The 15,255-nt window shown below is 44.7% G+C and overlaps 1 long non-coding RNA gene across 1 annotated transcript; it reads right to left on the bottom strand.

The window, feature by feature from the left end:
* Positions 1-1,774: 1,774 nt before the first annotated feature.
* LOC148005377 (uncharacterized) lies at positions 1,775-9,606 on the bottom strand. Its single transcript, XR_015623185.1, has 2 exons — positions 9,463-9,606; positions 1,775-2,749 (listed from the first exon to the last, which is right to left on the bottom strand). It is a non-coding gene; the product is annotated as an uncharacterized LOC148005377 (long non-coding RNA).
* Between the last annotated feature and the right edge of the window lie 5,649 nt (positions 9,607-15,255).

Here is a 15,255-nt window from a genome sequence, read left to right as displayed (position 1 = left end):
GAAGCACAAGGCCCTGGGTTCGGTCCCCAGCTCCGAAAAAAAAAAAGAACCAAAAAAAAAAAAAATGCTGGTTCACCGACTGTCCTGACCGTGGTTTAAGATCTCTTCCACATACTTCAGCACTGTATCAGACACGTGTCTTCTTGCTGTGACAAAACACCTGAGGAGGGCAACTTGGGAGAGGAAGAAAGAGTTTCTTTGGTTCACAGCTTGAGGGTATCATCCAACATGGCAAGGAAGTCTCAGTGGCAAGAGAATAAGATGACTGTTCACACTGTACCCTCAGTCAGGAAGCAGAGAGGGACAGAAGCTGGTGATAAACTCCCCTTCTTTTTAGCGGAGGATCCCGACCTGTGCATGGAATGGTGCCGCCCATTGTTAGGGTGAGTCTTCTCATCTCAGCTAACCCAATATGGAAATGCCCTCGCAGACATGCCCAGAGGTTTGTCTCCTAGGCGATCCTAGACCCTGTCAAGTTGACAATCAACATTGGCCATTACAAAAGGCTCAGTCACTCTCCACTCTCCAGTCCCCGCCCTCACCCCTGTTCCATGAGCTCCCTTTCCCTATTGGTTGATGGAGGGCTTAGCAAAGGGGCAGCACCAGATGTGAACTTGGATGATAGGGGTGAGATTTTCCCATGTGCTTCCTGTGTGGGCCCAAGGATTTCCAAATTGTTCCATTTCTTCTACGGTTAAGATTGGGCACACCCTCCTTTTTGGATCCATGCCGCATCAGCTCTGAAATTTTTGTTGTTTTTTTTTTCCCTCTCTCTCTCTTTTTCCCCCAGCTATTTCCTTTCTCCCACCAGTCTCTGGGAGAAAGAGACTTCTGGGTTCTTCTATGGCCAATGCCTATATTCTGTCTTTGTACTTCAATCCTGCTCAAGTGGACTCTAGAGTTAGATTTTCCCATGTAATGACCCTGCTATAAAAACTATTTTAAGATGTTGTGCCCTCCAGGAGACTTCTAACGACTCGATGCTATAAGATCAGGTGGAATTAATCTGTAATGGTGTAGCACTAATTGGAATTTTTATTCTCAAATCTCTATCGGGCCTAGTATGCTGTTTGCATATTAGTTCATGGGTAGATTTTTTGTTGTCTTTTCATTTTTGACAATTTTATGGGAAACTCTGACACCATGATCAACAGCTCCCAGTAGCAGTAGCAGTTTTAGCATGTTGTAGCCTTTTCTGAAGCACATGCGCGCGCGCGCACACACACACACACACACACACACACACACACACACACACACACACATTTCTTTTCCTTACAGAGTGCTAAAAGGCTAGAGCAGTTGTATGTAGCTATACATATAATATAGTTGCCCCCAAAGTAGACTTTAAATCATCATTGCTCTGAAGCAATCCCACAGTTTCTGCAGGAATTTTTTATTTAGACAGTTCTGGCTAAACGGTTTTTGCATTTTGTGTTTTGCAGTGTGGGATTGAACCTGAGGTCTCACGTATGCTACACAAGTGTTCTTCACTGAGCTGCATCCCAGCCTCAGGGTCCTTGTAAAGGGGTTATAGGTCGACTTCTGACTGGGACGGAAGTTATCCCAAGATCTGCTAGAAAAGATCCTGGCCCAAGTTTACCCACACCAACCCCATCATTAGCAGCAGATCTGTTTCCCTGCCACTAACCATTGGGGAATGGCTTCACCATGGGCTCTTAGGTGTCTTGGTGTCTTTTCCTGTTCTATGGCAAAGTGCCTGCCTTTGTTAGGGTTTTATTGCTGTAGAGAGGTATTGTGAGCAAGGCAACCCTTGTAAAGGAAAATATTTAATTGGGTCTGGCTTACAGGTTTAAAGGTTCAGTCCATTGTCATCATGGCAAGAAACATGGTGGCATGTAGCATGTAGACATAAGCAGAGAGTTCAATGTCCAGATCAGCAGGCAGCAAGAAGACAGAGACATTGGGCCTAGCTTGAGCACTTGAAATCTCAAAGCCCACCAGTGACACACTTCTTCCAATAAGGTCACATCTATTTCAAAAAGGCCACACCCACTAAGTTCCACTCCTTATGAGCCTATGGAGGTTGGGTAGGGGGCGTGGGCATTTTCATTCAAACCACCATAGTGCCCCAACAAAGGTATTTTAAGAAAGAATTTATTTGGATCACAATTCCATTTTGTGGTCCGTATGTCACTGTGTCCTACGTTAGCCCGGAAGTCAGGTGGCTCCAGCCTCTACTTCCCCAGTTCTTGGATAAAACCAGGAGCAATCATACCAGGCTCTACTTTGGCTTTGATTTTGATAGGTTGGACTGTCCCTGTTCCATGATTAAATCCCATTTGGTTGTGCTCTGTGATCCTTTAAATGTGCTGTGGGATCGGATTCCTGACATTTTCTTGGGAAATTTGGTGTGATTCTTCATCCACGGTATTGGGCTGTGGTCTTCTGGGAAGGTCTTAGGGTAATTTTCAGATCACCGCTCATCCTTTAAATGCACATTGGGGTTCTTTACTGGGGCCATCTGGTCTTGATCGCTTCTTTCTCATTATTGGTCTTTTATGTTTTTATTGATTGGAGACTTAGCGTTAATGCAACGCATAGTTCCAAGGACTTGCCGGTTTCTCTAGTTATCTGTTTCGTTGCTGTGTGATTGTTGATAGCATTAAAAGTTTCTTTATTTCTGTGGCGTTTACATTAGAGTGTCACAAACAGTGTAAGGTAAGCTTTCTTTGGCTCTCGGTTTCAGAACTCTCAGTTCGTGGTCCTGCATTCTGCTGACTCTGGTCTGTGATAAGACAGAACCCAAGGCAGCGTGAGCATGGTAGAAAGACCATTCACAGGAAGCAGAAAAAGAGGAAGTACACTCATGTTCTTGAATCCACATGTGTTCTAAATTAGTGTTTCTGCAGATGACATGTCTTGACTTTCTTTTATGTACATTTTATCCGTATTTTCTTTTTGTTCTCATTATTGCATAAAACAAAGTAATAGCATTCAGTCTTATGTTGACAACAGCTGAGCTTCAGCCGCATTCTAGACTACACTTTGTAGCTCTATTTTCTCCCCATGTTACTGATGTCTCAAGTTACACCTTGAATTATGTATACATAATACACACATATACACAATACATACACTCATACATATACTCATTACCATAGAGTTCTCTTTTATCCTTAGTAACCTATATACAATAATCACCTTCCCCATCCCATCTTTCTCTGCTGTGCTAGAGACTGAGCCAGGGCCTTCTACCTGGGAGGCAAGCGCTTTTCACAGCGTTACAGTCCTCTGCTCCCTCCCTAGGAAGCTGGGGCTAGTGGTGTGTACCACGTACACACCTTGCTTACTAAGCTGTCTCCTTCCCCTCTCCCTCCTCCTCTTCCTTTTCTTTCTTTTTGGTTTTTCAAGATAGGGTTATCTGTTGTAGCTCTGACTGTTCTGGAACTCATACTGTAGACCAGGCTGGCCCCAAATTCACAGAGATCCGCCTGCCTCAGCCTCCTGGATGCTGGGATTAAAGACACGCACCCCACCCTCCTGCTCTGCACTTTTTCTTTGTGCTCCAGTAACTTGATCGCTTTGAATGATCTGCCTTTATACAACGTCCCTTTTTATAGTTTACATCTCTTTGTTGTTATTTTCATTTTACTTATGTATAATTTTAACAATTGCATTCATGTGATTATTTTCTCTTTTGGCTGTTTGCTTTTAGTTTGTTAGTTTGTTTGTTAGATAGTAGTGTCTTGCCATGAAGCTCAGGCTGGCCTTGAACTTGAAGTCTACCTGACTCGCCATCAGAGTGCATGGATCGCAATATTTTAGTTCATTATACATTTTTATGGCAAGATATTTTACTTTATCAGGCAATACATAAATTTTTTTTGAGTTGGTTTCTGGAGGGTTTTCTTTAAACTTTTTATGATTTAGCTGTATTTCCATAGGACTATGCATGCTTTATATGTATGTGACCTGTATTTGGACAGTTGAAAAAGCAGCAGTGTCTTCTGGTCCTTGGTTTTTGGTATCAGGAGAACGCGGTACCAGTACCGAAAAAAACTGCAGGCTGTGGAGGTGCAAAAAAACTGCAGGCTGTGGAGGTGCAAGGACTTCTCAAACCTTTTCTGTTCCTTTGCTCCCTCTGGTGTTCTTCAGGAGGACTGCAGCTTTGATCTGAGACTCGAGTTTGCTTTTAGTTGCTAGGTTCTGGTGGTCAAGCCATGCACAAGACACTTGGAGGCAGATGTGACTGCAACCAGGCTCTTGGAGAGCCTCCAGATAAACTAGGATACTGAGTGCATGGGCTGTCTTCTTATGTCCATGTTGCAAAGCCTTGATGGGAAAAATTCTTCCCAATTGCTTAGAACTGTACCACAGAGAGGGACAGCCATACAGGCAGGGTATGACTAACTGCCAAACTACTGCCTCTTTAGTAGAATTTCTTCTTGGTTTTATGATGACTGGGGCAGAGGCGGGTGTAGGTTCTCAGCCTGCCTCTAGTGTCCTCACTGTGGTTTTATTTTCCTCACTGTGAGGAAAGACATGCAGTTCACCAACGTCCCAATTGCTGATACCACCGTACTTCTTTAAGCCCAGTAGTCGGTCCTTTTGGATTTTAAGGCCTGACAGGTACAATGTGCTTCCTTTAGTGACAAGAGATGGGAGCTGGCAAGTCCAGGCAGTGATGAGGCATTTCGGACTTGATGAGAGAGACTGTGCCTCAAGCCAAACTGTGATCACAAATGTTTGCATCTCGTGGATCGTTATTGTTGTCCCGAGATGGCAATGGGGTATACAGTCTCCTAATCCCAGTGCTCCTGAAGGACAGATTTTATTTTCCTCCCCTTAAATCCAGGATCTCTCTAGATCAGCAAGAGCACATCTGGACTCCCACAGACTCTGCTACTGCTGCTACACCGTCGGCCGCCAAGTTCATCATCCATTTTGTATTTTCTTGGCCTTTATTCAGTCACAGCCTGGCCCTGTTTAGACTGCTGAGGCTCTGTCTGTAATGTCAGCCCTGAGAGTGTACCTGAGGGGGAGACGTTTGGGTTGGAGGCTGGGAAGGACAGAGATGAGGAACCGGGATGAACACACATGAACCACTCTTGGGAATATAAAATATTTAACTTGTTAAAACCAGGACTCTAGGCTTCTCTGAACTTTTCCAATAAAGTAGCACCCAGGCTCTCCAAAAAGGCCCCTAAGGCTAACGTTAAAAAAGGAGGACTGTGAAAGTGCATTCTGCCACATGGTCTCTGCCACATGTTTTCATACCTCATGGTCTGACAGAATTTATTCATTGCTTCCCCTCTTCCTGCCCCTTTCCTTATCCTCTCCTTCCTGTCTTCCTTGCTTCCTAGTTCCAGTAAGTAATCCCCCTTGGAGCTGCTATGTTTGTCCTACCTTCACCACGCACCGCCACTGTTGCGAGGTAAAGGCCCTGCCCTATTTTGAACTGGTTGTTATTTAAAGTATCGTGCTATTCAGCCCAGCTTAGTGTAGAGAAGGAGGGAGGGGCAGGAGAGACCCAGAGCGGAGTTCAGACTCTGAATCAGTGGTTCTCAACCTTCCTAAAGCTGAGACCCTTTAATACAGTTCCTCATGTTGTGCTGACCTCCAACCATAAAACTATTTTTTTTATTAACTTGAGTATGTCTTATATACATTTCGAGTGTTATTCCCTTTCCCGGTTTCCGGGCAAACATCCCCCTCCCCATCCCCTTCTTTATGGGTGTTCCCCTCCCCATCCTCCCCCCCTTGCCGCCCTCCTCCCAACAATCTAGTTCACTGGGGGTTCAGTCTTAGCAGGACCCAGGGCTTCCCCTTCCACTGGTGCTCTTACTAGGATATTCATTGCTACCTATGAGGTCAGAGTCCAGGGTCAGTCCATTATTACTACTTCATGGGTGCACTTTTGCTACTGTTACAAATCTGCTGTACTTTCCAATGATCTCCGCGACTCCTGCGAAAGGGCCATTCAAGACTCCAAGGAAGTCACAACCGGCAGGCTGAGAACCTCTGCTCTGAATGAATAAGTTAAGTCCTCAGTTCAAAGTTGCTGTGAGAACTGAGGTCTACATGACAGGGATAGTCTCCTGCTAGCATGGAGACCCACTGAATGGGTGATGAACTTAGGATATATTAAAATGTCTTCACCTCTCCTAAGACAGAGTCCAGTTATCATCTCGTTTCTAAGAGCCAAAAGAGAAGACACATAAGCTATAGCTGAAGCACTGACGCTGCTGAGAAAACATCTCGATGCTCGTGACTCACTAGAGTGTGCAGTGGGAGCCGAGACTCAGCCCTTCCCCTGCAGCTCCAGCATTGCAAACAAGTGGTCGGGCTGAGTGGCCTGGCCCAGCCCATGGCTGCTTGTATTTACCTCCCCTCCCCACCTGCTTCCAATGTAGAGATTAGACATGGTTAGATGTTAAACTTTTCCAAAATTAAAAATCCTAATGACAGATGGTACAGAAGCATTTAAAATTGTGTATGGATGGGATGTGTGTGTGTGCGTGTGTGTGTGTGTGTGTGTGTGCACGTTTGTGTGTGTATGTGTGTGTATGGTGTATGTATGCGTGTGTGTATGGATGGTGAGTGTGTGTGTATGGTGTGTGTGAGTGTGTGTGTGTGGATGGTGAGTCTGTGTGTGTGTGCGTGTGTGTGTGTGTGTGGATGGTGAGTATGTGTATGGAAGGGGAGTATGTGTGTATGGTGTATATATGTATGAATGGTGTGTGTGTGTGTGTGTGTGTGTGTGGATTGTGAGTCTGTGTGTGTGTGTGTGTGGATGGTGAGTCTGTGTGTGTGTGCGTGTGTGTGTATGTGTGGATGGTGTATGTGTGTATGGATGGTGTGTGTGTGTGGATGGTGAGTGTGTGTATGTGTGGATGGCTGTGTGTATGTGTGGATGGTGTGTGTGTGTGTATGGTGAGTATGTGTATGGATGGGGAGTATGTGTGTATGGTGTATGCATGTATGAATGGTGTGTGTGTGTGTGTATATGGTGAGTGTGTGCATGTATGAATGGTGTGTGTGTGTGTATAGTGCGTGTGTGTGCACACACATGCACACTCATGTTTGTGGAGGTCAGACATGTCAGGGGGCTTTTTCAATCACCCTCCATTCTGCTTACTGAAGGGGGATCTCTCATTGAATTGGGCCTCAATGATTCCCCTAGTTTCCTTGGCCAGGGACCTGTCTCCACATCTGGATGGCGGGATTACAGGTGGGTCACACATACACTAGCAATTCTATGGGTTCTGGGGATCTGAACGCTGACCTTCCCGCCTGCCTGGCAGATGACGAGCACCTCACACTCCCCCAGGAGCCCTCTCACGCCCGTACTTTTAGTTTATAAGCAGTAAAGTGTGGTGAGTGTCTATGGGGCAGGAGCAAATAGAGGAAGGAGGACTGCAGAGGCCCCTGATGAGAAAAGTAAGTAAAAGTAAGTAAGTAGGGCTTTTCTTGTCCAAATCCTAGCTGTGCCACTAATCACCTGTGTGCATTCAGCAGGTGGTGTCTCTAGATTCGGTTTACTGAGCTAAAATGAGGCAATAGGAGGGGCTGGTGAGATGATTCAAGTCAGTAAAGTACTTGCTGTGCAAACCTGAAGGCCTGGGACAGGATTCTGAGTGCTCATAAAAAGCTGCGTATAGGGGGTTGGGGATTTAGCTCAGTGGTAGAGCGCTTGCCTAACAAGCGCAAGGCCCTGGGTTCGGTCCCCAGCTCCAAAAAACAAAACAAAACAAAACAAAACAAAAAAAAGCTGCGTATAACCCAACACTTAAGGGTGTATGGTGTGGAGGCAGGTGGATTGTGGGAGTTCACCAGCCAGGCCAGCTAGCCAAATCAGTCCGCTTCTGGTTCAGTGAAGGACCCTGTCTTAAAAAATGAGGTGGAGAGTAGCTAACATCTGGCTCCACTCCCAAACATATACATATATACATGCCTACCTTCCTGTATATGCACACAGCCACACACGCACTGATAGTTTTTAATCCAAATAAATAAATAAATAAATAAATAAATAAACTGTTGGGAAGATTAAATGTCAAAATTCTTGTTATTGAATTTTGTTAAATAACTTCATAGTGAATTTTATTGACTTTTTGGGGCATTGTAACTACTGCGTAAAAGTACCAAAGCTCTAAGCTCCAGTGGATTCAGGCAGGATTGTTGTAGGCCCAAGTGAACAAGAGTGTCTGAACTTCTATCTGTCAGGTGAACGGCTGTAAAAGTTGACCATGCTATAAAGAGCTTCATCGCCAAGCTAGAAGAATCCCTTAGTACTCTCAAAGAGGGGTGGGGCGGGCTGTTTCCTTGTGAATAAATTTGAAGAAAGTCCACTAAAGCTTGAGTTTAAGTGACTAACATAGTTTTAAACACCAGGGCCAAGCTGTCATGTTTAGACAAAGGATTACCACCGTTCAAGCCCTGAGGGTGGGGGCTGCCTACATTTTCACAGTGATGGAGAGGGAATCCAGGGGAATGTGTGTGAGGCTGAGGCAGCTGGGAAGAAAGGAAAGGCTTATGTGTCACTGGAGTCCAGATACGTTTTTAATATCAATATGGAGTCAGCTCTCTCAAATGCAGCCCGGGTAGCCATCACAGTGAGCTGCCTAGAGTGAAAAGATCCAGTGTGGATTCGAATTAGAAGATGGACTTTGCTCCACAGCAAACGCTAGGGTTGAGGGGCTCTGCATCAGTAAGGTGGGGTGGGAAGCCAGATACAAGCAGTTCACACACATCGTAGAACAATAAAAAAAAATACCCATCCAAACTATTCTTATCATGGTCCTGGCACTCCATTGAATGGCCAGGGGCGGCTAGAGCATGAAGTTGATGTGCGGAGTGTGTGGTGTTTTCGTAGACTGATGCGTCCAGGTGACAAGTCACGAAGAATATCCACTTCCACTTCAAAGAAAACCTGGCCCACCCATCACACTTTGACACACGTGTTCTTTGTGTCTCGGCGAATCACTCCAGCAGCTAGCAAACTAGATATGCTGTGCGCTTCTCACCAATTCTCATCGACCCTACCTTTGAAATATCTATCATTCCGGCTCCTTTGTTTCCTTTCTTTCAGACGCTTCTCTATACTGTAGTTTATCTGTTGCATCACCAATAAAATAATAGACTAAATAACTTAACAATTCCAAATTTTCACCATTATGGAGACCGGAATTCTAAGATCAAGGAGGTAGCATGTGGGGTGAAGGCTCCCTGTAGCTAAGATGGTGCCTTGCTTGAGCGTCCCCGAATGACAAAAATGTGCAAAGTGGCCAGATTGGGGCTGAGCATCGCTCTGAATCCTTTTCATCAATCGCTTTAATAAAGGTTCTTTGCCCATGACTTAATCACCTCCTGTGTGCCTTTTCCTGTGGAGACCCAAACAAACATCTACTGCCCCAGACGGGGCACTAAGGACGGACCAAGGGAAGATTCCATACAATCCTAGCTTAATGAACCTGCGAGCTTACTGAGATTACTTACAGGAAACATGGCTGACTCACTGAAAAGCCTGCCCCAGTATGGGTGATGACTCAGGAAAGCTGCATCTCCCGAGCTCCTTCCCCGATTTGCAGGCAGCACAGCCGGTCAGAGTCTACTGCAGGCAGCTCAGCTGGGAAGAGAGTCTCTTTACACAGCTTATATAACCCATTGGAGGATGGAGGAGAAATGGACAGAGGGACAGAGAGGGCAGGAAAGGGGGGGCAGTGCTAAGCCAAACCATCCTCCAGGTAACGGATTGATTAACACTGAAGCTACTGGTACAGAAGTAAGCATTTTCACTACCTCCACAGAGAACAAGGCTCTAATCTTCCAGGCTTTTGGAGGCAGGGAAAACCCTGCATTACAAGAAAGCAGACTTAGTTAATATGTGACCTATGCTTTCGGACTGTTTGACAAGGGTCACACTCTCTGCATAGGGGAGTGGACCTCGGTTAATGTGTAACCCATGCAATATGATAGCAGCCAGGTTGCCTTGACCCATGGGCAGTGAGGGGATGGATGTGTTCCCACTCCGCTCTGCTTAGGGTCTGGGTACTTAGAAAGACAGGGTTTTCAAAACCTTAAGAGAAGGGGCTAGCAAATTATCTGAGTTTTGATTTTCTGAGACACGTTAAGTTTCATTTACTTCCTGAGTCTTGTGAGGGAATGTTTCAATTAGGAGAAAATAGCTACACAGCACCTCAAGACTCCACCTCTTAATACTATCCCATTGTTGATTAAATTCAACAGAAGGCTCTTAAAAGGTATCTAGACCATTGTGTGACCTTCCAAATCCTTTTCATAAGCAGACTGCATTCATGCCATCTCAACAGCCACCAACCTGTAACTCCTTCAACACCAACTCAGAGATCCAAAGCCTAGAGTCTCATCTACATTGGCTATAGGAGTCCCCAAGGTGGGATTCATTCTGAGTCAGATTAAATTCCAGCTTTGGACATGTGAAAGCAAACAAGTCATCTATTTCCAAAACGAGACAGCGTGACAGGACAGAATTTTCCAATCCAAGAGGGAGGAAAAAGGAAGACAGACTAATGGGTCCCAAGCAAGTCCCACACCCAACAAGGTAAACGGCATTTAATACTAAGACTCTAATCTTTTGACTACATTCTTGCCTTCCAGATACACTAGTGTGGGAGTTGGGCTCCCAAGGCCCTGGCTGACTCATCCCATTTCTCTGAGCACAGGCTACACAGTACATTTCAGGAGAAGAGTCTTATGCTTGTACCTCTCCCACAGTGGTGCTGCATGCAGATGGCCCTACAGATTTGGGAGCCTAGGGCTCCCCAAAGACTCTCCAGGGAATTCTTTGAGCTCTAGGTGGAGGCATCCATGTTCTTGTGCTGTGCATGGCATTGAGTAAATGTCGAACTTACTGTTTGTGCCTTCCAGAAAGGCATCAGAGATGCATCTAGTCATGTGTGAGGGGAAGCTGGGGTAACCAGAGAATTATACCTGAAAGCTTGGGGCAGAAACTTGAGGTGGCCTTGGGCAGTAGACAGTAAGGACCTAGGAGTAACCAAGGTCTATCATTTGAAACTGATCGAGCCTGAAAGTCCTGACATTTGGGGGCTATGATGGTTGAGACAGCCACAGTAGTTCCCCAGAAGGACACCAGCACCGATTTTCTGTTGTCACAATGGATAGCAGCTGACTCCATTACAATATCAGATAACAGTTGTTCTGACACAACCTTGGGTTTTTTCTTACAAACCTTTTATTTTTAATTCTCCTGCTGGGCTGAATTTTCTGGATCTTTACATTCTATTTTCCCTTTGATTATAAATCCCATATTTAATAATCTCTCTCTTTCTCTGTCCCTCAGTTATTCTATCCCTCCCTCCTTCTCTTTCTCTCTCTCCACATTTTACTCTATGTAATCAGAAGCCAGGCAGCATCCTGAACATTTTGCCTAGAGATTTCTTCCGCCAAATAGCCTGCTTATCACTTAGTTTCTGCCTTCCACATTACTACGGTACAGTTCAGCTGAGCTCTTTGCCACTTTGTTACAGACCAGCCTCTCCTTAGTTTCCAATATCTTATTCCTCATTTCTTCCTGAGACTTCCTAAGAATGGCTCATTATCCAAACAACATGATCAATGTCAATTAGCATTTATTAGATCATATCTGAGGGGCTTCTTGTTTCCTCTTTGTGCTTCGAGCCCCACAGCAGAATCAGCCACACGGTTGTGCTTGGCGTCTAGGCCTTTTCTCTTATGGTCCTTTAATCCATCTACTACCTAGTTCCAAAGCCATTAATCATATTTTGAGGTGTCTGTCATAGCAACATCCCATTTCTTTTCTTTTCTTTTTTCTTTTTTCTTTTTTTCGGAGCTGGGGACTGAACCCAGGACCTTGTGCTTGCTAGGCAAGCGCTCTACCACTGAGCTAAATCCCCATCGTAGTCCGTTCCTGTGGATGTAACAAAGGGCTGAGTGGTTGATGAAAACCAGAGAGGTATTTCTCATGGTTCTCAAGACTGAAAATTCCGAGATCAAGTCACAAGCAAGTTTCAGGACAAATAACGTGACCTTCACACCAGTGGACTGGTCTGTGGAGACCATCTCCTGAGTCCAATTTGTGGTTGCTATGGTGATCTTTGCAGGCCAGTGCCTGCTCCCCACAACTCCATCCCTACTCCCCACAACCCCATCCCTACTCCCCACTTTAGTCACTCTAGGGCTCTGGCTACCAAAAGCTGAGGTGTTTGTTTTGTTGTGTTAGAGCTGTAGTTTTAGGTTCTTTTGTGGCTTCTTAGTCCTCAGGGCTTGAATTCCCTGCCTGTCAGAGGGCCCTGCATCACGGTGTATACTCTGTCATGGAGGGCCCTCCTACCCATAGCACAGTCACATGATATTGAGAAGCACAACAATGGGAACCTTCGTTAAATGTCTTTCCTTTGATGGATATGTCTTACATAGTGATGGCTGGATCATGAATTTTGCTTTATAATATTATATGATATTAGTGCTGGTGGCATAAGCAATATAATTCTGTAGAAACTCATTCTCTGTGGCTCAGAGATTAAAAGAGGGGAATCCATCTGGGACATTGATTCCTTCAGTCCAGTTATAGCAATGCAAGTGTACCTGAGCCTCTGTCTGTACTTTTCAAAGCAGCAGACTGACCTCTGAAATGTTGTTCAGGATGGATGTTAGGATGAACTACCCAGACACCCCTAAAAGAATAGCGGATGTTCTCCCTTCATTAGTACGATTCACAGGGCCATCTCATCTCTAAGTCTTTTCTTGGGGATGATCGGGCACATTGTCGGTCCTGTGTAACAGTTTATGTGAATCCCCAGACTGTTTCCTTAACTCGAAAGAGCATCTCTACTAATGATATGCTTCTACACTAAAGTGTGTCTTCCTGAGAGTTTAGCCCACATGACCGAGCTTCTGAGTCTGCACTTAGGGTCCCTCCTGTGGCCTCAAACATTCAGCTACTAGGAGATAGTTTCTAATGGGGGTGGAAGTAAGAGAGAAGGGGGAATGAAAATGTGATTTTTGGTTCCAAGAAAGGTTTCTCATTTTATTGTTGGTGAGTCCCTTGAGTCATCCCCCTACCCCTTTGCTATGACTTCCTTCCTTCCTTCCTTCCTTCCTTCCTTCCTTCCTTCCTTCCTTCCTCCTTCCCTCCCTCCCTTCCTCCCTCCCTCCCTTCCTTCCTTCCTTTCTTTTGAAAAGGAACATTTTTTTTTAAGCTGGAGAAATGTCTCAGTGGTTAAGACCACTGGTTGTTCTTCCAGACCCTGGTTTCATTGCCGTCACCCACATAATGGCTAACAGGTGTCTAAAACTCTAGTCCCAAGAGATCAAGCACTTTTTTTCTGGCCTTCAAAGGCACTGTGTAGATTCAGACATTCATACACATAAAATAAAATCTCAAAAAATTCTTTTAAAGCAGGGAAGAATTTTTCAATCTACGGAGTACAAATCAATGGCTTTTGGCATATTCACAGAGAACAGACTTTACCCAACTCCCGGAAACTGACTGCAAGGAAACTCTGTATGAACTTAAAGAGAAGTTTAGGACATTTTACTGATCCCCCAAATAAACACCATAGCAATTAGCAAATAATCCCAGCAGCTCATACTCCTCTCAACCAGCAGGACAATAACCAGGCTACTTCATAGATGTGTCTGGTTTGGACATTTTGTATAAATAGAATCACATGTGATTCCCGTGAAACTTTCATATTATTGATATGTATATAGTGCATGATATCTGTGGTTCAAATATAACAAAATATACAATTTTTGTACACCTTAACATATTCACGAGAGCCGATATCAATTGCTTCCAATGAGAATGCATGGTCCAAGGTGACAAGTCCCCATAGATTGTTCCTACCCAGCTGCAGATGCCCAAACTGTGACTCATTTGTTGACAATACAAGATTATCAAAATTAGGTCTTTGTGTAATTGGTTTTAATTGCTACTGCCACCCCCTGAAACCAGCTACAAGTGACTCTGCACCAGCTTAAGCAGTAGCAATGTAATTTCCTGATCAGTGCAACTTTATTTTTTATTGGATATTTTATATATTTACATTTCAAATGTTATCCCCTTTCCCAGTTTCCCCTTTGGAAATCCTTTATCCCATCCTCCCTCCCCCTGTTTCTATGAAGGTGCTTCCCCACCCACCCACCTACTCCCAGTTCCCTGCCCTGGCATTCCTGTACACTGGGGCATCGAGCCTTCATGGGACCAAGGGCCTCTCCTCCCATTGATGTCCAACAAGGGCATCTTCTGCTATACATACAGCTAGAGCCATAGGTTGCTCCATGTGTACACTTTGGTTGGTGGTTTAATACTTGTGAGCTCTGGAAGGGGGATCTGGTTGGTTGATATTGTTCTTCCTATGGGGTTGCAAACCCCTTCAGTTCCTTCAGTTCTTGCTCTAACTCCTCCATTGGGGACCCCATGCTGAGTCCAATGGTTAGCTGCAAGCATCCACCTCTGTTTTTATCAGGTTCTTTCAGAGTCTCTCAGGAGACAGCTATATCAGGCTCCTCTCAGCATGCACTTCTTGGCATCAGCAATATTGGGTTTCATTGGTTCATATGAGATGTATTCCAAGGTATGGCAGTCTCTGGATGGCCATTCCTTCAGTCTCTGCTCCAAACTTTGTCTCCACATTTCCTCTCATGAGTATTTTTATTTCCCCTTCTAAGAAGGAATGGAGCATCCAGACTTTGGTCTTCCTTCTTGAGCTTCATGTGCTTTGTGAATTGTATTTTGGGTATTCTGAGCTTTTGGACTATATCCACTTATCAGTGAGTGCATATCATGTGTGTACTTTTGTACCTCACTCAGGATGATATTTTCCAGTTCCAACCATTTGCCTACGAATTTCATAAAGTCGTTGTTTTTGATAGCTGAGTAATATTCCATTGTGTAGATGTACCACATTTTCTGTATCCATTCCTCTGTTGAAGGACATCTGGGTTCTTTCCAGCTTCTGGATATTATAAATAAGGCTGCTATGAACATAGTGGAGCATATGTTCTTGTTATATGTTGGAGCATCTTTTGGGTATATGCCCAAGAGAGGTATAGCTGGATCCTCAGGCAGTTCAATGTCCAATTTTCTGAGGAACCTCCAGACTGATTTCAGAGTGGTCGTACCAGTCTGCAATCCCACCAACAATGGAGGGGTATTTCTCTTTCTCCGCATCCTTGACAGCATCTGGTGTCACCTGAGTTTGTGATCTTAGCAATTTTGACTGGTGTGAGGTTGAATCTCAGGGTTTTTTTTTTTTTTTTTGGTTC

Source organism: Rattus norvegicus, chromosome 6 (genome assembly GCF_021556685.1).
Source record: "Rattus norvegicus strain SHRSP/BbbUtx chromosome 6, alternate assembly SHRSP_T2T, whole genome shotgun sequence".
Lineage (NCBI taxonomy): Eukaryota > Metazoa > Chordata > Mammalia > Rodentia > Muridae > Rattus > Rattus norvegicus.
The sequence above is the reverse complement of the archived record's forward strand: the minus strand, read 5'-3'. Positions and strand labels throughout refer to the sequence as shown.